Source organism: Ammodytes marinus (assembly GCF_949987685.1).
Source record: "Ammodytes marinus genome assembly, chromosome: 10".
NCBI classification, from domain to species: domain Eukaryota; kingdom Metazoa; phylum Chordata; class Actinopteri; order Uranoscopiformes; family Ammodytidae; genus Ammodytes; species Ammodytes marinus.
Genome location: NC_137214.1, coordinates 3,877,289 through 3,902,259, shown reverse-complemented (window position 1 = coordinate 3,902,259; position 24,971 = coordinate 3,877,289).

The window sequence follows — 24,971 nt, the reverse complement described above, 5'->3', positions numbered from 1 at the left end:
TTCTGGCATTTCATTTTTGGATAAATGACACATATAGAGATCCATATAGTGAAGAAATAAAAAAGATCATGATGAGCGCAACAGTTTTCCGTTGCTCTATCTGTGTCTACGGCCTTCTTCTTCCCCGACCACACCCCCCTCTCTCTCTCCCGTATAAATCAGTAAAGTGATTTTTGAAATACTCTGCTGAGAGTCATATTGACTTCATACTGGCAGCTTTCGCTGTAGTTTCACCATTTCCTGGTGTGTCCCCTTCAAAATAAAACTTCCAACAAGCGAAAATATGGCAAAAAAAAAGAAAAAAAATGGCAATGGGGCGCACGGATTACTGTCCAGACTCAATATAAATCATATGCATCATAGATGACATGAAAGAACTTCATTTTTAATGGGAATTATCTATGAAAACTCTATGTAGAAAGATAGGGCTTTTAGAAGCAGCGCTGCAGCAGCAGCTGCTGAGACGTTGCATGTGTGTCCGAGAAAAGTCCGAGAGAGGCAGCAGTAAGGTAACGCGACGCGCTCCAGAGGTAGACGCAGGATGTGTGTGGGGCGCGTTATGGCTTTCTGTTGTATTACATTGAAAAGACCTCAGGGGCCTTTTGTCTTCAAAACATCTTAACTACACCAGGGGGAACGTGTTAACATTTTAATAAGCCTTTGTACATTTGTAACACTAGCTGTAATAGCTGCCATCTTGTTTTTTTTACATGTGCAGTGCGCATCCCAAGAAGATCATTAATTGCTTAGTTTGTTTTTTCCTGTATTTTTCTTCATCATCATTAACCAGGTCTCTGGCTTTCAAGGCTCTTTACGGGGTTTGTTGGCTGTAGGAATAACACTAAAAGGATTTCCCTATCCATGCTAGTTCAGGCTTTGGCATATAAAAGGAAGAGGGGGAAGGTGCAATTAAATTCAGCCTTTGTGCCTCTCACAAGAATGTTTTTGAAAAAGAAAACTGAAATGGGCCTGTCAGGTTGTTTGTGATTAGGCTTAAATGAGGATGAAACAATGTGCAACTGTGAGCCCTGCAGAGGCAATGACCTGTCAACAATCCCAGGCTGCAGAACAACAGCTATACAGCCCTCTCTCCCTCTCTCCCTCCCTCCTCTCTGTCTCCTCTCACTCTCTCTGGGGATCTGTCCTCATCTCAAAGGCCACTGCGTCACTCACACACACACACACACACACACACACACACACACACACACACACACACACACACACACACACACACACACACACACACATCCTATTTTCGGGAGTTAAAAAAAAAGAAAAAGTTGCGAGTTTGTTCCTCGCTGATGTTATCTGCCTCTTTTCATCTTCCCTCCCTCGAGCCCCTGTAGGCCATGTAGTGTTGGTGGACTTGTGCACTTGAACACAACAGACCAGACATACTATATATCTTATAGGAGCATCACACAAAAAGCTCCCTGGAAGTTACTGTACCTGAAGGCAGCATGGCCTCTGTAGCTGCTGGGTTATTATTGAGAGCTTCTGGAGCAGAGTGGTGTGTTTGAATCAATGTTACAGTACCAGCTGGGCTCATGGTAAAAGCAGCACCATACATTCTTGACAAGATTTCTATTTCTTTATCCATAACTGTTCTGATCTACACATTCACATGTTCTTCAGTCAGACACATCATCATTTTAAAAAAACAATAGAAAAATAAATAAATAAAGACGAACAAGAGCTTGACTAGTTCTCACATTGATTTAGGTTGCAGTATACCCTTAAGCAGATCATTTTAAACGCCTCCAAATCACAAAGTGGAATTCCAGCTGCTCTCACTGGCTCTCACTCATCTTTTGTTATTTGTCAAAAAACTACTCAGAAACACACCTGAACAGGGACATACACACTAACAGGTCCCCCATGTATGTGTGTGTGTGTGTGTGTGTGTGTGTGTGTGTGCGTGTGGCTGTCTCTTCCTGGACTGATCTGTAACAGAGGTGGCAGGTCTGATCTTGTAAAGGTCATCCATGACATCAGGAAGAGGCTGCTTCAGGCTTGATGCGTATTGGGGCTGATTGCTGCAAAAACTCTGTTTTCCTCTCTCTCTCTCTTTCTCTCTCTCTCTTTTCTCTCTCTCTCTCCCTCCCTTCTTTCCTTCTCCTGCAGACATAGGACATGAGCATGTGCAGAAGCTAGCCTCAGGTATTTAGTGTATCCAAAAAGGTCAGTCCTCTCCACTCATTCACTCTCTTTACTGCTGACCAGTGGGAGTGCACGATAAAAGCTTTCATGATGTCCTGCCATGCGGGAGGAGGAAGAGTGTGTGTGTGTGTGTGTGTGTGTGTCCTTGCAGGCTTCTTCCACTAAACTAAGAGTTAGTAGAGGGTCAAATTAGGACATAGTGACAACAAGCACAGTCATGCTGGAGATGTGGAGCACACATCGTTCTTGTACACATCGTTCTTGTACTTTCAGTATCATAAAGTAGCCTATTAACGTTTTCTATCAGCCACTTACACACGGTAAACACTCAAACAGTGTATTTAAATTCCCTCAATGGCACAGTCAACCAGCCCCTTTTTCATTTCTAATTTCCCTGTGCAGTCGTCATAATTATTTTTGAATCATCACTATACATTTTTCACAAGAAACACGTTTTATTCACAGATTCATTCCAGTGCTTTCCCTTGCTGAAGGCTAATCTTCTCATCAATTAGTCTACCATGAAAGCTGACCAACGCCTCCCAGCCTGCCCGTTGTTTTCAGTCAACTTTAAGTGTGAAATAATTCACAGGATCTTTCACCAGTGATAGCTTTATCAATTAGTTACAATTTGGGCAAAAAACAGTTTAAACAATAGCAGGTCTGTTTTTTCTTTTTCAAAAGAAGGAACAGAGCAAAGTGGTGTTTGTGACATGGCTCAGTTGTGGTCCTTATAGAATAGTGTTTATGTACATCATGATTAAATAAAAGCTGCACCTTGAGAGAGCTGTAGTTGTTAGCAACATGTCATTTAACATATGACATTCTAAAGGTGCGAACACACCGCACTCCGCCGCGCGGCGAGTTTACATACAAAGTCAATGTATTTTCGGCTGCCGCAGGAGTTGAGAATATTGATGTTCTTGCCGCCGGCCGCGCCACGGTAGCCAATCAACGTTGAGCTCCTCCCGACGCCACTCGCTTCGGGACAATTGACAAAGGAAATTAAGATGGATGAAAACATAATTGTCACAGTTTGCGGGATCCCGGTGCTCTATGGTTTTCTTTATATATGTCCAGGCCTTTTATATACTATCTATGGTCCATGCTCAGAGTGAGCGAGGAGGTCGGGCTCCCATAAGTTCTGTGAATATTTGTCTGTTGCCTGTGTACAGCTATCAGTTTAGCTTTATATGAACCAAGTTAGCACCGGTTAGCTTGGGTAAAGCACCATCAGCACAGCAGACTGGTCCCCTCAGCACCGGCTAGCAGCAGCACCAGCATATCCCCAGAGAGAAGGATCGCAACCAAAAGCAGAAAGCTTATTCGGTCAAGTTAAGGTGAAAGACAAAGAGGCAAAGTCAAGGGCATCCCCTGTTAATGTTAAATGTGCACTATTCAGTTTCAGGGGAGGGGGGATTTGTTAACCTTTGCAGAGCCTGCTTACAAGTAAGCTCACAAGACATATCTTCTCTACATGTCATTCTTAGTATTATATGATTCTATTATCAGAAATCAAGTCAAAATTATTTTGAGGCACCTGTAACCATGCTGTGTGCCCTGCTGATGTTAATAACAATGGTGAAACAGTAACTTTTAAGGTAGCTCTCTTACCTCAAACAGAGTTCCAGGGATCACATTATCCAATGAGCAAAGTATGTTTAGTCAGCTATGAGAATATACCTTAGAAAAAGCTCACTTCTCTAACACACCCAAAGTTACGTAGTGCACCTTTAAGGCTCTTTGTGTTGTCTGAGGGTGATGAAATGTGCAGACATTTCTTTTGCTTAACCTTCAATAAACTATGATTGCTGCTGCTGCCACATAGTTTTAAGAAAAGCTTTGTTCGCCCACCCCCACAACCCACACACACGCACACACACACACACACACACACACACACACACACACACACACACACACACACACACACACACACACAGTTATAAGAGTGAATGTCTGATATTACTACATTCATGAGTTTATCCTCAATTCTCTCTCTCTCTCTCTCACACACACACACACACACACACACACGTACGTACCCACCCTCACACAGACATACACACACAGTTTTTACAGTTGGCTCTGTTGTGTCATGATGAAGGCTCTGTCACTCTATCCTTTTTTTCTTTACCGGAAGAGAGGTCAACGCAAGTTCACTCCTGCATCACTCAGGACTGTGACATCAGCCACACTCACTGCTAAGAGAGAATAAAGAAACATACGTAGATAGAGAGAGAGAGAGAGAGACAGAGAGACAGATACAGAGAGAGAGAGAATAAAGAAACATAGAGAGAGAGAGAGAGAGAGAGAGAGAGAGAGAGAGAGAGAGAGAGAGAGAATGACAGAAATGATTCTAGTTTATGGGGGCTTTTTTTATCCACTGTAGCAGCCTCTTTCTCTCTCACAGCCATGGTGTGTGAGGGACAGAGAGAGTCAGTCAACCGGCTGAGTCTTGCCCCTGTGTTCGCCTGTCATTTAGTGGGATGCCGAGGAGGAATGAGAGTGGTATACAGCACGTATCACAGGAGGAAGCTTTCTGTGTTGAGAATACAACATAACATCGGCAGTAGAGAGCCGATCTCCCATACGCTTCTATAGGACACTGTATTCCAAACTCTTCTTGTTCCACATACTTCACAGAGCAATGATTTCCTAAGGAACCTGAATACTGGGGGAGCTGCATTTTTCCCACTTTTACCTTTTTTTTTCAAGTGTTTTGTTTGAAGGCTGTGTATTGGATTCCTTTGTAGTGCACTATTACCAGCACACCTGGAGGGCACCCAGCGCCGCTTGTTCAACACATGTGAGCTCCAAACCATGGCTTCCCCATGCTTTTGTTCTTCACTTTCCCTCATTTGATCAATGGCCACTCCTCCTCCTCTCTCCAGGACCTGCCCTCTCTTTTTTTTTTTCTCTCCCTCTCTCTATCTCTCTCTCTCTCTCTCTCTCCCTCCCTCCATCCCTCTTTTGACTCCTTTCACCCTAGTAACTCTGCTTCACTGACTTTATTTTACACCAACCATGCAGTATAGCTACCTGCGCCCAGTGGGATATTTTTTTTTTAATGATTTTATCTCCCCAGGGAAACTACACCTTCTCCTGCTTCCCTTTCTCTCTCTCTCTCTCTCCCTTTCTCTCTCTCTCCCTCTCTCTCTCTCTACTCTTTCTCTCTCTCTCTCTCTCTCTCTCTCTACCTCTCTCTCTCTCTACTCTTTCTCTCTACTCTTTCTCTCTCTCTCTACCTCTCTCTCTCTCTACTCTTTCTCTCTCTCTCTCGACTCTTTCTCTTCCTTTGAGAGTTAAAAGCCACACACAGAGTCATAGTGCACAGCAGCACAGAGGGCCCTCTGCTTCGCCTGAAGAGAAATGCAGCGTAGTGGAAAGGCCAAACTTTGTTTTACTATTGACATAATCCTAAAAAGCTTGTGTCTTGTGAACGCCAGATCCATTTTCCAGCACCTTCTGGTATTATTAAAAGCTGGCCTGAGGGCTCAGGACAGACCGTCTCATACAAGGACAATCAGAAGGAGAGAAGAAAAAGCACGTAGCCAGATGAATTGAAACACATCAAAACCAACTCTTTCTCCCGACCAGCTCTAGCTGATAGAACATGCATCTAGAGTGAATTAGATTTGTTCCAGAGGTGCCATTAATAGATGAGCTATACAGGTTCGGGGGTTGCACGACCCTGTAGGGAAGGCGAGCCCCTCTGTAATACTCACGGACAGGAGCGAAGATAGAGACAATCACAGCTGCTATGAACAACACTTCATCACTGTCATGTTTGGGCAGAATTCAATTTGCAGATATGGAAGTCTCCCCCTCGCCATCCCCCCCCCCCCTCGGTCTAAGCGCCGCATCTTCCGTATTATGAGACACGCACACAGACACACACGTGCATACCCGCCACGCATACACAAATGGTGCATTCTGGCTTGTTATGTGCTTCTTACAGTAAAAAAAAAATAATCAGGCAGAGATAACTGATGTTTCAGAATAGACAGGGGGAGAGGGGGAGAGGGAGAGAGGGGGAAAGGGGGAGAGGGGGAGAGGAGACGCACTCCAAAGCCTTTCCATACGTATGATCAATCTGTCTCTTGGTGTGCTGTGCCCTGTGTGACATCACATAGTGGTAAGTGGTGTGTCACTCACATGGAAGGACACATCATATAAAGAATGAAAATGCATCTCTCTAACCCGGGAGCAGTAAAAAACACCAGGCAATCCTGATAAACTCTGCTTGGTTAACATGTCATTATTTTCACAATGTGTAACCAGTAATGAGAAGGATCTTTCACTGCAGGCTGAGGAATTTGAAGGTGTATATTCTTTAGAAACAATAAAAGAAAGTGTTCATGAATTTACTGAAATTGCACCACTGAGAAACAGCAGAGTATATATATATATATATATGTATATATATATATATATATATATATATACCTTTGAAAAAGAGATTTTTAATCACAATAGGTTTATATATATATATATATATATATATATATATATATATATATATATATATATATATATATATATATATATATATGTTTTATTGGAACATATATATATATATATAGGAGAAAAACCTATTGTGATTAAAAATCTCTTTTTCAAAGGTGACCTGGCCTGACAGGCAGCAGCACAATGAACCACAGTTACAGACAAACACACAGGGACAACATTAAAATAGCAGTAAAAATAAAGCAAATCAATTCACACTACAACAATCTTAATAGACCCATTTCTGTTCAGGAAAAACCCCTATTTAAAACACTGACATCTTAGTGTCTCAATTTCCTTAATTTTCTATTTAAAAGCATTAAACAAAATGAATTAATGAAAATAATTCACCCATCCTGCAATTTACATACATGATGGAAAGTTCAACCAACCAACCAACACCAAATGATGATGGACACCAGCCAAGCATCAGCTATAATAGTGTTGTGCATGAGGACATTCATAGTCAGTGTTAACAATACCTGTCACCTGAACGATGTGCACACTGGATAGTGTATTGATGTTTATGGATTATTTCAGCAAACTGACAAGGTGCTCTCTGTTGACAGTGGCGTCATTTAACATTGTTATGTAAGTGAGGTGAGAGACAGGCTATGACACATTGTCAACATTACATTCACTACTTTCATTGCTATGAACCACCAAGGAAAATGAGGCTTTTTATATTAGCGATCCTTAGGGACCATACATTCTTTTAAGGATGCACTGAAGAGACTAAAGCCACTCTTATCTTTATACTGCATTTTGTCTGATTGAACTTCAATTAAGTTTGTCTAGGAACAAAAGTGTGTGTTTATTGGGATCCTTATTGGTTATAATAGGATGATGTGAAAGGACATAAAAGTATTTATTGGAACATTAAACAATGTGAATACAATGATGACTTTATAGCTGTTGCTATAAAAGTGATCTAATCATCACAGCCTATGAATGGTTTATCAGAAGTGCATAAGAAGCTTCCCCTTAGTGAGAAAGACAAAAGCAAGAGGACAACGTTTATTGAAGAAGGTTTAAAAGGTCTTTTTAATGTCTTCAGAAGGTCTTTAAAATGACTTATGTCAAGCTTACAATGAGCTGGCCCTGTTTCCTTCATTACTCGGATAATAAAAGTGGCAAGGCTGTCAAACATTTTCCCAGGTAAAACGTATGACCAAAATAAATCAATATCTAATCATTTCAATTCCCTTGTTTCCCTGCTCTTTATTTTGAATGAAACTGGACAGGAAACCACCAGGTTGTAATTCTAATATGACAGTATACCATTACCCTGTTAAAACAGTACACATTCTCCCCACCACTAGAGATTATAAAACGTTTGGCAAAAGTTACCGTTTGCTTTGCGCGCTTCGATCATTTTTCAGGTGCAATGGATTGTTTTTTCTGCCTGTGAATTGACACAGTAATGGCTGGCTTGTGATGTATTCCACTATTTTGCTTCTTACCTTAAAATCAACACACATAATAGGGTGGTGATTACGCCCCGCCAAGCTGCACAGCCACAGCACATATGTCCTCTAAAGAATGGCACTGTTTGAGCCTCTTTCACTTGCTGCCACACAAATGGAATCTGTTAATAATTGCCTTTTTTTTTCTTCTCCGACAATGATTCGTTATTTCATGATGCCATTATGTGTGTGCCGTTTGATTTGTGCGCCTGGTGAAGGCAACGTTTATGTGCGCGTGTATTCCCGGGGGACTTGAGGTCCTGTGTGATTTGTGGTCAAGGTACCTGGGAAATGTATTCTTAATTGCGTCAACACCTAGTTACAACAACATGCAGACTGGCAGGTCACAAATAACTGGGCAGCTGCTCTGTGGCTGTGGGGGCACGCGGGAGAGAGAGAGAGAGAGAGAGAGAGATAGCGAGAGATAGAGAGATAGCGAGAGAGAGAGGACTATAAAAGGATTGATGGATGCATAAGAGAATGTGAGTGTTGGAGGGGAGGAGAATATTTCATCCCCTCATCAGTGAGGCTGCAGGTGTCCTGGGTGGGCTGGGCTGTGATGTGAATGTCTGATCTACACCCCCCCCCCCCCCACACACACACACACACACACACACACACACACACACACACACACCCGCCTTCTATGGAGGAAAGGTTGCCTTCAGGCCACACAATAGAATGGATTACTGCAGTACGATAATGTTAAAAAGACAAATACCTGTGTGATATGGGGCCGCTCGTGGTGTAGTGGTTAGAGCGCCTTCCCCCCCTCCCCCCCCCCTCCTTCTAAGGTTTTATTAATACATCTGCACATGTTCAGATAGGAGAGAAGCTTCCCACTCACTTCCTTGATCAGGTAAGATCAAGCACAACACAGGGGACACCTTGATAAAATGCGCCATTGATTTCCAGCCATATCCAAGTCTGTGTTATTATGAACAAGATTGGAGTTTTAAGCTTAAATGGAGATGACTGATGTTCATCGGCTGCTAATAAGCTATTACCTCAACCTTGCTGCAAGCTAGATGTCGATCCATTTCGCACTTTTAACGGGTAAGGAGAAGGGAGGGGTGGGAAGAGGGATGGGAGGGATGGGGCGAGGTGTGGAAGTATGAAAAAGGAGAGAACATCCGTGTTTGTATTTGCACTGAGAGTAAAGCCGTAGCTTAGAGCGATTTATATAGCCGTCTGTTATAATGTTGGCCAGGCATTTAATGGCTGTGGAATTAGCCGGGAATGGAACATAGCACCTTTTCTTTTCAAGGGCAGCACTGCTTGCAGGATAAGCATCACCATTTACTGTAATATTGGAGCCAGAGGATAGAGTCCTGTTACAGAAGAGATTAATGGGGCCCGCCTGTGTGTGTGTCTGGGTGTGTGTGTGTGTGTGTGTGTGTGTGTGTGTGTGTGTGTGTGTGTGTGTGTGTGTGTGTGTGTGTGTGTGTGTGTGTGTGTCTGTGTGTGTGTCTGTGTGTGTGTGCGCATGCGTGCGTGTAAATGTGTCTGTGTTGATATTGTATTAATATCTTTGCTGGAACTTTTAAGGTTTCCAGGACAGGTATTAATATGTCCTTGTGTTTGACACTGTACACCTCGTGTGCCTTGATAGTTGCTACAGCTTGAAAATAAATAAATAAAATAAAATAAAATAAATCACCTGTGTGTGTGTGTGTGTGTAGCATAGAACTGGATAGGAATTGAATATAGAACTTTTTTATCTGTAATATGTGTTACAGGTGCTCCGAGGAACTTTTCACTTTGTGCTGTATACTTTTCTTTTTTTTCTTTTTAACCTTTATTTATACAGGTAAATCCCATTGAGACCGAAGACTCTTTTACAAGGGAGACCTGTTTTCCTTTCCCACGTTACCATTCACACACACATTCATACACCGATAGCAGGCTAACTATCGACATTCACACGAGGCAAGGTGGGTGAAGTGTCTTGCCCAAGGACACAACAACCATGTGCGCGCAGGCGACTGAGCCAGTATTTTTTTGACCTACCCTACTTTGGCTTATTTGCAAATATTTGTGTCCTGCCCCTCCCCCATTCTATTTTTTATTATCAAAAATGATAGATGAGGGTACAGTTTCTGGTGTATTGATCGCATGCTTTTATGGAATTACATCTTTGGAGCGGGTTGGGCTTTTAGATAGGGAAGACAAATAGTCCTGACTAAATGAGAGTAAGCACAATCCTTGGTGAGCTAAGCTAGAGAGGGGGGACCACTAAGGGGCCAGGAACAGTTCCAGGAGGGCAGACACACATCCTGCCTTCCTTGGCCTCCTGCGTGTCATCACTCAGGAAAGAAAGATAGCGGTCCCCAAGTGGAGGGCTTTTTGAAATGGAATCCTCTCCACTTCTCCTCCTCTGCATGCTACACCCTACACTGATATGACAACACACACTGCAGCACTGAGAGCAAGCTGTTCAGCTTGATGGCTCTCTCTCCTCTTGCCACAACATTTAAATGGACCCGCTCTATTTCCTTCATTGATTATTATGAAAGCATTTTCATTACACAGGAAAGTTATATGGGCACGACAAGCAATTATGAATTAAATGCTGCTAATGTAAACTGAAATGTGTCCTCAAGGCACCTGTGTGAGGTTAAAAAGTAATTAAGCACACAGACACACACACACACACACACACACGCGCACACAGACACACACACAGACACACACACACACACACACACACGCACACACACACACACACACACACACACACACACACACACACACACACACACACACACACACACACACACACACACTAAGGTGTGGTGGAATGGGGGAAAACACCTTTTTTACATTAATTCCCTCCCTGAGGTGTGAGGTGTCAGGGTTATTTAGTGATGGGTGATGGCAAGCCAGTCCATTATCAGAATCAGAATTATGGTAATGGTGCTTACTTAAGCTGTTTCACAGGAAGGGGCCTGCATCCCCCCTCCCGCCCCCCTCTTGCGACCTGCCGAGGAAAAAAAGAAGAAGCAATAATTCATTAGCAATGATGTTTAGTCCATCAAGTCAGTGATATCTTCCAAACTTAGCAGGCTTGATTTGATCAAGTCTGAAAAGGGAATATAGTCTCTTAGAAGGAGAAAAACTGACATTTTTGTAATATCATCCTGCCGTTCTGTGGTGACCTCTCAGATTGATCTTGTGATCCTTAGGACAAGCAGCCTACTCCCATTCTAAGAACCCCTGCTCTGAAATAATACGGCCTGTGAAGATATGTTTCTGTTAATTGCAATTGCCAAGAGGCCTTCAGCCTTAACTATAACCATCAGCCCCCGGCCAGACACAATGTATCCGTGTGCAAACTCCTGTCCCACATAATGTAAACTATATTCTATTTCCCCCGGTAACAGCTTAGCTTCTGTTCCTGTATGACTTTTAAACAGGTATGAATGTGTGACTAGGAGGAAATGAACTTGTCTGTCTTGCATTCAGTAAACAGAATATTGAGCAGAAGCTATCTGTCACTGACCAAACTAAGGGTACTAACAACACATCTGTCTTTGCCTCTTAGCACCAGATTTCCCTGTATACTAAAGCTAAAGTCAGTACAGACAGTCATCCCTGGCTCTATTCTGACTCTTTCATGTGCCCAATATACCACATGAAAAAGGAAGATACATCATTGAACAAATGTGGACCCTTGAATGTAACTCAAATGAGCTGTTTCTCACTCAATTTCACTCAATTTTGCGTTTCCCTTTTATCCTACTTTAAGGTAAATTTGGGTGAAGACTGAAACTAGGCTACACCTAGCCTGGCTCCGCCCGCCTACCTACTTCCGCCCAAATTTAATTTTCCCTTCAGTAGTCAGTCTGGGGATAGGGCGTATTAGTGGGATTTTGCTCGAACAAATTTCTGAGTGTCCAATCAGCGAACAGAGGAAGTGGCTGAGAACGATGACGTTGAAGTCTTGCTCCAGTTTCAGTTGAATGCTGCGTTCCTTTACACTCGGAACTCGGAGATACCCGACTTGGTAGTTCCGAGTTCCGACCTGTCTGTGTTCCAGTGCATCTGCTCGGGAAAGTATGGACGCCTACAACCTTTCTCAACCAAGTAACTAAACGTTAGGCTCTAACAAGTTACCGTTGCCAGGTACCGGTAGATCCATAGAACACAATATGTAGAGAAGTCGGAAATTTCCGAGTTTCCAGTACAACCGGAACGCACCGTCAGAAGCCGGCTCATGACATACGTCACGCGACCAAACGTTATGCGATTGGTTGGCTGATCCAGAGTGGCACTGGGCAGATCCAATAGTTTTAAACTTCAACAGACACCTGCCTTCAAGTGAGTGAACGTTTGCCAAATAGAGCAGTTCCAGACCTTCTGTACAAATGAAATGAAGTACGATGGTCTGGTTGGACCAGGCTAGGCTACACCCACACGGACTTCACATGCTCATCTGTAAATCCACCACAGTCATGAATGAGGGATTTGAGAGATAGAGAGAAAGGGAACGGACTGCAGAAAATATATTTAACCTTTGAACTATACTTCAGACATGGATTATGCAAAAGCTGGGAATAACTAATGCCGGATCGTTCACACTGAAAACTGTAAACCAATTGAATATGAAATGTGATGCCTGCTCGAAATGCATCAATTGAGTTAATATACATTTAAAAAAAAGTTTCACATACTATAATGCAAAGATATGGATATTTACATAGGCAGCAGGGTGGAGGTAAAACATTATCAGAGGTAAACACAAGGCAAATAAGGAAGTGTTCTTTGTGTGGTCTTCTAAGTTGTCCCTGCCGCAAAATCCCTGCCTGAATTGAAACGGACCGATAAGGTTTGGGGAAAGCTTCCCTACAGGATAACTGAATGATATCTGACCAATTCTTAAGGTGTTTTGTTTCCAGCAGGGTAACACATGTGCCTCTGTATGACCCCCCCCCCCCCCCCCCATCTCTCAAAGTCTCTGATCGTCATACATGAACCCCCCCTTACAAGGACATGCATATTTCAAGAGCGCTGCGCCCCGATGTTATTTTTTTATTTGCAGGGATTTTAAATTGTTTCTCAATATCAAAAACCTGTCGGGTGTGTCTGCAGGCAACGTGGGGTTATCACATGCATTATACAAACATAAACAAGAAGGCAATAAAGCAAAAGAAAAGGATATGATGGGCTTGAAAATGCCTTTCCCCCACCCCCCTGCCATGTAAACAATACAGGCAGTGGTATAGAGGTAATAGTCAGTGGCTTAAATACATACATTATAAAGGATGCCTGTAGATATCTTTCCTGTGCAGATGGAAATGGGTTTAAATTGTGACGATTCAACGCACGACCGCTGTGTTTGGAATCATGCACTGGCTGAAGCCCTGCTGCTCTGGGCATAATAATCATTGCTATTCCCCATGGACCACTGCTGGCCTCAATATATTAAGACTATACTATTGATATTCGATTTTCTAGTAGTCGCTCTACTTTAAATAACATCTGTTACATGCACCCCGCAATGTACTCTGTCTGTGTGTGTGTGTGTGTGTGTGTGTGTGTGTGTGTGTGTGTGTGTGTGTGTGTGTGTGTGTGTGTGTGTGTGTGTGTGTGTGTGTGTGTGTGTGTAGTAGCAAAAGCACACAAGAATGATTTGAAAGGTTATTGGTCCTTTATCAGATAGATCACCGGGAGCAAATTAAAACCACATGGAGTCAAATAGCCTCAAACGACTCAACACAATATTCTTCCTTCCAGCAGGAATCTATACTCTAAATGGCTCCATTTAACATCTGTGACCCCCCGCCCTCCCCCTCTCCCCCATGCCTGCTACTGAAGTTGAATTATGGCCCCCTGAAAACTGTGAATCTATGAAAACTATCACAGATTCTAGTGAAGTAGGAATATGTCCCCATGGAAAGCGCTATAGAGAAAAAAAATCAAATGAGGATCATCCTCAATACTGGGCTTAATAAGTGATCTATGGACCGGCAACGATAAAAGATCCAGATGTCACAGAGACATATGAACACGGGAAAATAAAAATAAAAGAATAGAGAAAATCCACCGAGCTTCGTTTACGAATGCATGACTTATGGGTAGACTAATTCCCCCTTTCTAGCTCTTTGTCATTAACACACACACACACACACACACACACACACACACACACACACACACACACACACACACACACACACACACACACACACACACACACACCCACCAAGGGCCAGGCCAGCTGTCTCTCATTGGTATTCATTGACCATGGGATCGAGAAAATGGGCATCAGAGTTTTCATTTAATCAGACTCTTATAGGGATCAGCTGTATATGTGTGTGTGTGTGTGTGTGTGTGTGTGTGTGTGTGTGTGTGTGTGTGTGTGATTGTGATTGTGTGCATGGTGGACATAGGCTGTCAGCAGATATTAACACAGACTTGGTGGAGGAGCTAAGCGGGTACAGAACCTGAAGCTTGGGTTAAGTAATTGGATTCTTGTTCAATAAGAGTTGGGATGAGAGTGAGAGTGTGTGTGAGAGTGTGTGTGTGCGTTTGTTTGTGTGTGTGTCTATTAGAGCTGAGCGATGGATCGATTTCAAGTTGAAATTGCGATTTTGAAACGACAACATTGGTAACTTGAATTGGCTGTGATGGGGATAAACAGTAAAACAACCGGTACGTGTAACTGTAAACGGTCACTGTCACTATCGTCAATCCAGCATAAATGTGCCTCGAAATAATCTAAATAGGTCTCCTTTAAACTGCAGAACTTGCCTGATACACAACTGATCACAACCTTACATTTTTTATTAAAAGTTATTGTTCAATAAGCATTAAACTAACTGTTAATCTTGTTATTAACAGTTAGGTAATGCTTGGTAAAGCATTCACTATGCTTAGTGAACTCATACTAAGTCAAGCATAAACTAAGCAGAACGGTAAATTAATGTTTATTTAACATTAACTAAGCAGTTATTAATAGTTAGTTAATGCTAAGGCAATGCTTATTAATCATTAACTAAGCATTGACTAACAGTTAGTTAATGTACCCTTTTTATGATATTATTATGTTGAATATTGTAAGTCATTTTATGACTCTTGTGTACAGATATAACTATTGAAAGACCCTGCACTAGCGATGTACACTATACACAGGGTAAATGTACCCTTATTGTAAAGTGTTACCCAGACATCTACTGCAGCCCTCGTTGAGTTTGGCCGACATACACCAGACCACAGGGACATTTCAGTATACAGCCCTGGAAGAAATGAAGAGACCAGTCTGGATTTTTCTTCAATCTTTATCTCTGCATTACTTATTGAAAATGCTCATAATGACAATACCTGTATGGTGAATTTGGTAGAAATGTTGTCAGTAGTTTATATTATAAAATCAAAATGTTTATTTTACTCAAACATATGCCTCTAAAGAGTAAAACAAGAGACACTGAATATTTGGAGTGGTCTCTTCATTTTTTCCAGAGTTGTATATGTAGATAACATGAGCCGAGCACTGCACTATACAATTGGCTGGATTTTAGATTTCTTTCCCAATGAACAGCTGCCAAACTCCCTTGCATCAGTGGAGTTGGAGCAGTGAGCACAGTGATAAAACCTGTTATGGGGTTATGATTGTATCCAAGCAGACCATAAAGGTTTGGGAAATAGATGAATGGACGAGGTGCCTGGATTGTGGACAGTTGTAAAGTACACTCTTGAGGAAGCTTGACATTTTCCTAGGGAATGTCTGTATGTGCTCGCTGCTCTCTGACTCTGGCTGAATCTATACATGTAATCAGTGTTTGAACCATTGGAGCTCATTAACTATGTCAGAAACATTCAAATGGTACTATCTTATATGGGCAGGTGTAACTGGGTGGCAACAACAGTGCAGCGCATGCATCGTCGAAGTTATAGTGAACAACAGAGATAGCTGCGGATACGTTGTTTGAAACAGCTTTGGCCTCGACACATTTGGACTTAGCTTTGTCTTTAAAAAATTAACAGAAGACGGCTCTCAAATCTTTCATCAGCAAGAAAGGCGTGTTTGCTGTTTTGCTGATCAATTGTGGCAAAAGTTTAATATACCAGTTAGCCCCTACTGGTCGCTAAACGACGTCCCCTTGTTCATTGCTCTGATTGCGTAGTGCTATCCAATTGCGTGCAGTGGGATTTTTAATTGTATGCGTTGTGGTGTCTTGAGTTGGGAAGGTCTATTGCTCTATTGTCAGACCCTACATCGTTCTAGATGTGGATGTGGGTTTCCAGGCTAATAATGTCCTGGTTTGTTCCAATCAGTCAGCCATGGCCCTGTTTACCCCTTAGCCCTCAGGATGTGCCTTCACACTGGTCCTTCATTCATTCATGGACCCCACACCTGCTCTGATTGGGTTGAAGAAGTAACTGCATGACCCTGAGGCCCTCTCCGATCCACACACCATCTCAGAGGGTCAAGCCAATCAACCCGGGGAAAAGACTCATTTTGGCCGTGTGTGTGTGTATGGCCCTATTCAGACTGTCACTAAAGAATGGGAGTGGGAAAATGAGAGTTTGGCTTTGTGGCTCTACTCTCTCTCTCTCTCTCTCTCTCTCTCTCTCTCTCTCTCTCTCTCTCTCTCTCTCTCTCTCTCTCTCTCTCTCTCTCTCTCTCTCTCTCTCTCTCTCTCTCTCTCTCTCTTTCTCTCAATTCAAATTCCAATAAAAAAAAGCTTTATTAGCATGACTATTGCTGTAAACAAACAGTGTTGCCATAGCATTACAGAACTACAGATGTTACAACACAATGGACCGTCAGAGCAATGTGTAAATATAACAAAATAGCAAAACAAACAGATGTACATACTAATATATAATACATAAAATGATATGAACAACTCCCCCCCCCTCTCTTTCTCTCTCTTTGCCCAATACAACAGCTGCATTATTGTAGTCCCTTTCACAAACAATGACACTCAATTTAATCGTTTATTTGAAGAGATAATCACGGCGTCTGACATATCAAAGTTTGGGGCATCATTCCCACATAAGACAGAGATATATTTTTACACTTGGTGACATTTTGGTTCAAGTGAAGAAGGTCTTCTGCCTTATCTTGACCTTAGTCATATGATTAACTGATGTCCAAAACTAAATGTTCATGAAGCATTCTCATTTGACAAAGTTTGTAAAAGCTAAAGGAATAGAGAGCTTTGTGGAGCTGAAAGGCTTAAACCTGCAGTGTGTAGAATTTGGGGATTTTTTTCATAGCAGACTTGGTAGAAAATAATTATAATATCCATATGTACGTTTAATTTAGTGTATAATAGCTGATTTTTTTTCCTCTTTTATCTCCATATTTCTCCATACTGTGGACCACGGCCTGTGCGCCGCCATGTTGGAAGCTTCATAGTTGGAATGTCATCAGGTGCATTGTTTAGAATTTAGAATTGTTCTTGTCCTTGAAGGCCACTGTAGCTTCTGTTATTATTCGAAAGGTGTGGGGTTACCCAGGGAGCGTTGCATTCTAGGACTTTCACCACTAGATGCCCATATATTATTATTCAGATATGACACACTGCACCTTTAATCAACTTTGTGTCATCTCATTAAACAATGGCTTGAATGTTACCTTCATTCATTTATATGTATAGTGAGTAGCACTCAGTCTCTATTACTGGGAGAGCAGGAGTGTCTGACTGATGCCAGGGAAGCTCAAGGTAGCATCATAGATTTGCGTAGTCAGTCGTGTAGAGCAGCAAGTCCTTCATTTACTCCACACATTCACCGTGCTTTTCCACCACACCAGTGCCCCCATGCACACACACACACACACACACACACACACACACACACACACACACACACACACACACACACAAATCAACATGCAGCTAACACGAAGAGCTAGCACACAGACAGTTTAATTTCAGCAGCAGGTGTTCACATTCTCCCTCTCTCTGTCTTGTCTCGCTCTCTCTTATTGACACACACACACACACACACACACACACACACACACACACACACACACACACACAGTCCCACTTTCCCAACTCACTCACCCACTCCACCTCTTAGTGGCCTTGAAAAGCTAACTGGTGTGAAGTTGAGTGTAGGTCCATCTGTCTCCTCTGTGTGTGTGGAAGGGATGAGAGAGAGAGAGAGGGAGAGAGAGAGAGAGAGATAGAGAGGGAGAGAGAGTGAACACTGGGAGTAGCAGGGAAAGAGAGAGAGAGAGAGTGATTGGAAGAAATAGAAGGAAAGGAGGGATTGGGGTCAGGTCCATTTGATATGAATCAGCAGCAGAACCCCACAGCGGATCCATCTGTGGTTGAACAGGCCCAGACAACAGGACATTAATAGGTGAGTCATTTGGAAAAAAAAATTGTGTTACTGTCTTTTCCCTAATTCTGTTTTGCATGGTTAAAGGTGCTGTGAGCGAAATGGTTCTTTTAGCTAACTTCCTGTCAGTGACTGCAGTTAGCAGTCCCCTCCCTCGTCCCCACGTCACCACATTAATGCACTGCGGTCTTCAAGCAGCAAGTTATCTAGCATCATCTCAGATCTATAAGTGTGATAAAACATGATAAAAACCAACAAAACAGACATTGTGAAGGATTTTTACCTGCTCAGCCATTGTAGGAGCATACACATTCACCCATCTCTTCTGATTGGATATCAGGTTGTGGGATCCCAGAAAAGTTTATTTGCCGATTATATGCAGAGCGAGTGACTGAGAGATCATAGTTATGAAACGTGCACACTATATAAGTGATCACTGAATGAATATAGAGCGATTTAACACGTATATTAACATCAATACATCGCTTACTTCACCTTTAAGGAGCCAATATGACTTGAATACATGAAATCCGTAAAACAAAAAGAGGGGTTTTAAACTGGAAACACTTAATTAGTAGCTGCTCAATATAGTTTTCAGGAAGAAGGTTCAGTCTTTTATTCAAGAAGGAGCATTTTTTGTATACTGTATTAAGCATAACAGGACATAAAAAGGGCCAGAGGGTTGGTGCTGAAATGAATAATCCTTTCACTGAACACACACACACACACACACACACACACACACACACACACACACACACACACACACACACACACACACACTCTCTGTGTGAGTGTCGGATTGATTGGGTGCAGAATAACACAGTTCTGCTATGGATATATATATATATAATGCATGGCAGAGTAGTTGATTTTTAGAAGGAGGATGTTGCATATCATGGATCAATAATGAAAAAATAAAAAAGACTCCTAGCTGTCCGAAGGCATTCATAAAAGATGCATAAGGGTGGTTACTGTTATACCAAATCTGTTTTGGGATATTGTGGTTTTGGTTATTCCAGTTTAAGGAATGGGAAAAAAAACTAACTTTATGCCTCAAAATGAGCCCAGTCTGTAGTCCATGTACACTCAACAAAAATATAAACGCAACACTTTTGTTTTTTGCTCCCATTTGTCATGAGATGGACTTAAAGATCTAAAATTCATTCCACAGGGTTGAGTGTATGTAAACTAGGTTGGTAGGATGAGGGCTAAGGAAGCTGTCAAAGCGCTCCCTTCCAGACTATGTTCAATTTCATGTCCAGCGGCCGGTTGTCTGGAAATTAGACCTGTCTCATTCCCCCTCACCCGTCCACCTTCACACACACACACACACACACACACACACACACACACACACACACACACACACACACACACACACACACACACACACACACACACACACACACACACACACACACACACACACACACACACACAGTCCTGTTGGCCATGACCCATCTGGTTTCTTTCTACTTCTGTGGTTTCCCATTTCTGATAAGGGAGCCGGAGCTGGTTAGCTGACAAAAATACATTTAACAACCCCTCAAGCCACCCACATACATAGATGGACGGACAGACATACACACACACACACACACACACACACACACACACACACACACACACACACACACACACACACATTGTCTATCAGTCCTATCTCATCACCAGTCTCTCTCTCTGGCGATCTTATGTAGGTGTCCTAAGGTGTGTGTGTGTGTGTGTATGGGTGGGGTGGGGGGGGGGGGGGGGTCTCACTGTGCTTACACATAAAGTGTGTGTGCATGCAAGAATAAACACACACATTCATTTGGGCAAGGGCTTGTCCTAAACTGGTTTTATTTTAGTGGAGGGGATGGGGGGGCCTGCCTGAGAAATGGCCTGTCCATCCACTTAAAGCTTGTTAGAAGTCTCGGGGGAGTAGATTGACTGTGACATGTCTAGTCCACCTGTCTGTGTGGAGATGGTTATGTAATGAGTCAGTGTGAAGGTCTGGAGATTGGCTGGTGGGTGTGGAGGGGCTGTGTGAGGACGTGCACAATGTAACGTGAGGGGAGAGCAAGAATGTGCAGGCAATAACGACACTGTATGGAAAGATGACTTTTATACAACTAGGGATATGCTGTATTCATGGCCCATGGAGCAAACACACTGATTGGTGTGGCTTACATCGAGCGGGCCTTTGCTGCTAATTTGCAACGACGGACACTGTCCAATCGGCCCCAAACTTGGGACCCGTCTTTGGTTGGCCGATCCAGAGTGGCACTGGGCAGATCCAATACTTTTAAACTTCGACAGACACCCGCCTCCAAGTGAGTGAACGTTTGTCAATAGAGCAGTTCCAGACCTTCTGTACAAATGAAATGAAGTACAATGTTCTGGTAGGACCAGGCTAGTCCAGACAACCCTCTACCTAGCAATTTGTTCCTGTTCCTACCCGACTCTCTGACCAGTTGGACATGCTTTGAAAACCTTCAAAGAGCAGAGGAGACATTCTAAACCTCTACTCTCCTTGATACCTTGAAGTAAAATGCTAATGACAGCTTGCAACAATGCTCACAATGACAATGCTCATATTAAACTGGTACAACGTGTATTATGTTCACCCTGTGCTGATATTAGATTTGATTATTTAGCATTAAAGAGGACCTATTATACTACTTTTCTGGTCTTAATTTCTTGTTTTACACTGCTATAGAGCAACCTGACACGAATCACATCACAAAAAACTATGTAGATTTTCGGGAAGCTCTTTCTCTTATTTTGGCGATCCAGCACATCCTGTCAACACTTGAGTGTGTGTGCATCGGCCATCTCCGCTCCCTCCGCCTGTGCTTCGGCAATCTCCGCTCCCCTCCCCCCCTCCTGCAAACCCCACTCCGTTGTGATTGGTTACCTTCCTTCCGGAACACTTTCAGTGGCGGGAAGCGCGAGCATGGACCTATAAGGGCGCGAGGCAGACGCGAACAGGGAAGTGACAGCATTACCATACATGGAAACATCCGCGTGGTGACTTCACACATTTTTTTGCGATGTCACAAATTATGAAAGGGTAGACCGCTTTGAAGACGTGACTTCTCGACTGGCTAGAATAGTGTTTAGTGCTCTGCACAGACACCCCAGACGGTCAGCAGGGAATACGTCGAAATGCATGTAAGTCATTATTTGATAATTTAGTATGGTTAAGCATGACTATGAATCATCATAACAACGTTTATAGGTCATAAAAGTCAAAAAGCATCATAGGTCCTCTTTAAGTACACGTGAGACTGAACATCTAAATTTGTTTGTTAAAATACTTCTGTGGACTGACCCTAACAGCTCAATTTCCACACGTTAAAGGTGCTCCGAGGAACTTTCAGTTATAATTCTCCTTTGGACAAAAACGGTAGTGTGTTTACTACGCCAGCTCTTGTACCTGGGTGAGCGTATACCCATGACAAAGGTATTAAGCAAAACTATATAAAAATAGCATTCTTTGCACCGATGGTCTTGTTTGCTGTTACATGTAGTTTGTGATCACCAAAGGACAAATTAGACTGTTTCAGAAATATTAAAAAAGTTCCTCGTAGCTCCTTTAATTGCCTTTGTTTTAGACTTTTTAAACTTCATACAGATGATTCAATGTTATGTTGTGATCTTTCTGTATTTGCAGCATATGGCATATTACATATGGCATATGCACACTGCACTGTTTACAAAGATGTGTAGGGTGATTTGGCACGGTGACAGCGCTATGGGTCTTTTGGAGCTGTAAATCAAAAAGGTGTGATTCTGGAGCCCGAGGCCTAGCTGTGCTAATAGCCTGCTAACGTCACTGCCTTGTGCCCACGTGTGTCTCAATGAGCATGCCTGGTGACCTGGGTAAAATTGGTTCAGTGCCGGCTCCAGGCAGCTGTGAAATGTGTAGGCGAGTTTATATTTTTGTACCATACTAAATAGTAGAAAGCATGCGATTCGGAATGCAGGGTAAGACTCTTTTAGAAATTTTAACCTACTTTTAAACTAATGTGATTGTATCTCCAGCAATACCACTTGCTTTCAAATCATTCCAAACAATGCTAAAAAAACACACACACATAAATAATGTAAAATAAGTTATCTTCATGTCTGGTGGATTTTTTCGGTCAATTATAGCATGTATCTAAAATGCACAGACATATTTTGACATTGGTTTCAGCCCTACAACAAAAACAGTTCTAAAATTGCTGGGGACCAGCAAATAAGAATATAAGCAGAAAGTAATTGAAGGACAGGGCAGAGGAGAGATTGACGGTTGGACACCACCAGACAGTGAAAACATAGCAGAGTGATTGCTGAGGCGAGACAGATGGAGATGATATAATACAGAGATGGTGTGAAGGCAGCAGACTGAAGAGGATCTGCATGTCAAGTGTCTTAAGCAGACAGGGAGACATGTCAGTCCACACCCTGTTATGTGGGTCGTTTCAGAACTGTTTCCTTCCACTGAATTTCATCTTTCAATCAGTGTTAGGGTGGAGCCCTAAAACTCTTCTGTACTTTAGTATGTAGTGTTGTAAAAAGAAAGAGTATGTGATTTGGAACGCAGGGTTTGTCAGACAATTCCGAGTCACCAATGATATGGTACTATCTGATATGGGGGGGCGGGGCCTAACCGGATGACGACAGTGCTGCGCCGTCATGACAGTAAACCACAGAGATGCTGTGGATACGTTGCTTGAAACTAAACAACACTAAACAATTTGGACTTAGCTTTTTATTTGAAAAATGAACAGAAGACGGCACTCTATCTATCTATCTATCTATCTATCTATGGCACAAGTTTAATTTACCAGGTAGTTGCTCTGAATACGTCACCTTGTTCATTGCTCTGATTGGTCGTATAGTTATCCAATTGCATGCAGTGGTTGTTCTAGATGTGGGTCTGGATTTCTAGGCTAGGACAGACATATCTGTCACACAAACATTGAAGAAAACAAACTATACAACCAAAGGTACACAGCTGTATGAGTGACAGGTGAACGTGATTGGTTTTTGATAAATGAATATATCTGGGATTGATTTCGTTTCAACATTAGCATTCTCATTTCCTACCACTACCTGTGTCCACCCTCTACCCAGATCCTCCAATGGATCATTAACCACATCAGCACTTATAGTAACCGGCCACAGCTGTGATTGTTCATATAATCACTGGTGCATGGTAATCCTTTCAGCCTTGAGGAAAATACAGGCACACACACACACACACACACACACACACACACACACACACACACACACACACACACACACACACACACCATAGAGGACAATTTAGCTCAGGTATAGCGCAAAGCAATCTTGGCAGCCAGCCTTGGCATATTCACAGCCTTTTACTATCAACACAGTGAAACAGCGGGCCGACTCCCACAGCGTGCTGCCAAAGTAGAGGTGTCCTTCGGTAAAACCACCTCACAAAAAAAAAACTGCATCCAGGAAAGAGATTGTGTTCTCTGCTCCTAGATTAGAACACCTCACCAGCTGCTTTATGGTTCCCTTAATTTGAAGTTGGCAAAATGACAACTCTTGGGTGTCACTCAGGAAAAAAAGACCAATAGGAGAAAGCTAAAGAAAGTTAGACCGAGAGGAAAAACTCAGAAATAGAACAACAGATGCTGAATATTGTCCTCATTTATCCAGGGTCTCGTGTGTTAATGGCTATGTAAATCTGCCGGTCTCACAGAGCGTTTAGGAACCAGCATTGGCAGACCTCGACAATGCAGCCTAATTGGAGATAAGACTGAACAACAAGCCTATAGCATTGGGCCTCATACATTACTGCTCCTACAACCCCCCGCTCCCTTTCCTGTTCTCTTTCTACACCACCCCTCCTCTCTTTAGCTCTGTCTGCCATTGTCCCTGGTTGTGTTCGGAAAGCCATACTAACGTCCTACATCCTACATACTCAACATCTATATCCTACATACTGTCTACTCAAAGATCGTTTGTGTATGCGAGGTGCGACGAAACGTTTTCAGTTGAAGTATACTCAAGCAATAAAGAATTTCTTCTTCTTCTTATAAGATTCTTCTTTAGACGCTGTTTTACCGCCCTCCACAGGTTAGATATAGAACTAGATTTTTACAGTCCTTAATTGTGCAGGAGATGCAGAATTGTAAATAAAGAATTTAAAAAAAACCTTCCTTGTCGTTTGAAAAGACGCGATGCATTGTGGGGCGGTTGAGTAGGAAAAGTATACAATCGATCCATACCCAAAATCTTCCCGGAAGTTAATACTCATCCGGGAATTTCTCACATACCCAAACTCGCATACCCAACCGTCACATACTCAAATTTAAGTCAAAATGAGTATGAGTAGGACGTTAGTATGGCTTTCCGAACACAGCCCCTGTGTTCCAATACCCATACTTCCATTCTATTTAGCATGCCAGAAAAAAAGATTTAAGATGTCCCAATACATGCAAGTCAATTGTAGTATGCTGAAAATACATCAATTCCCCGCTAACTCCAATAGCATTTTGGAGTATTCGTCTTTATTCTTGA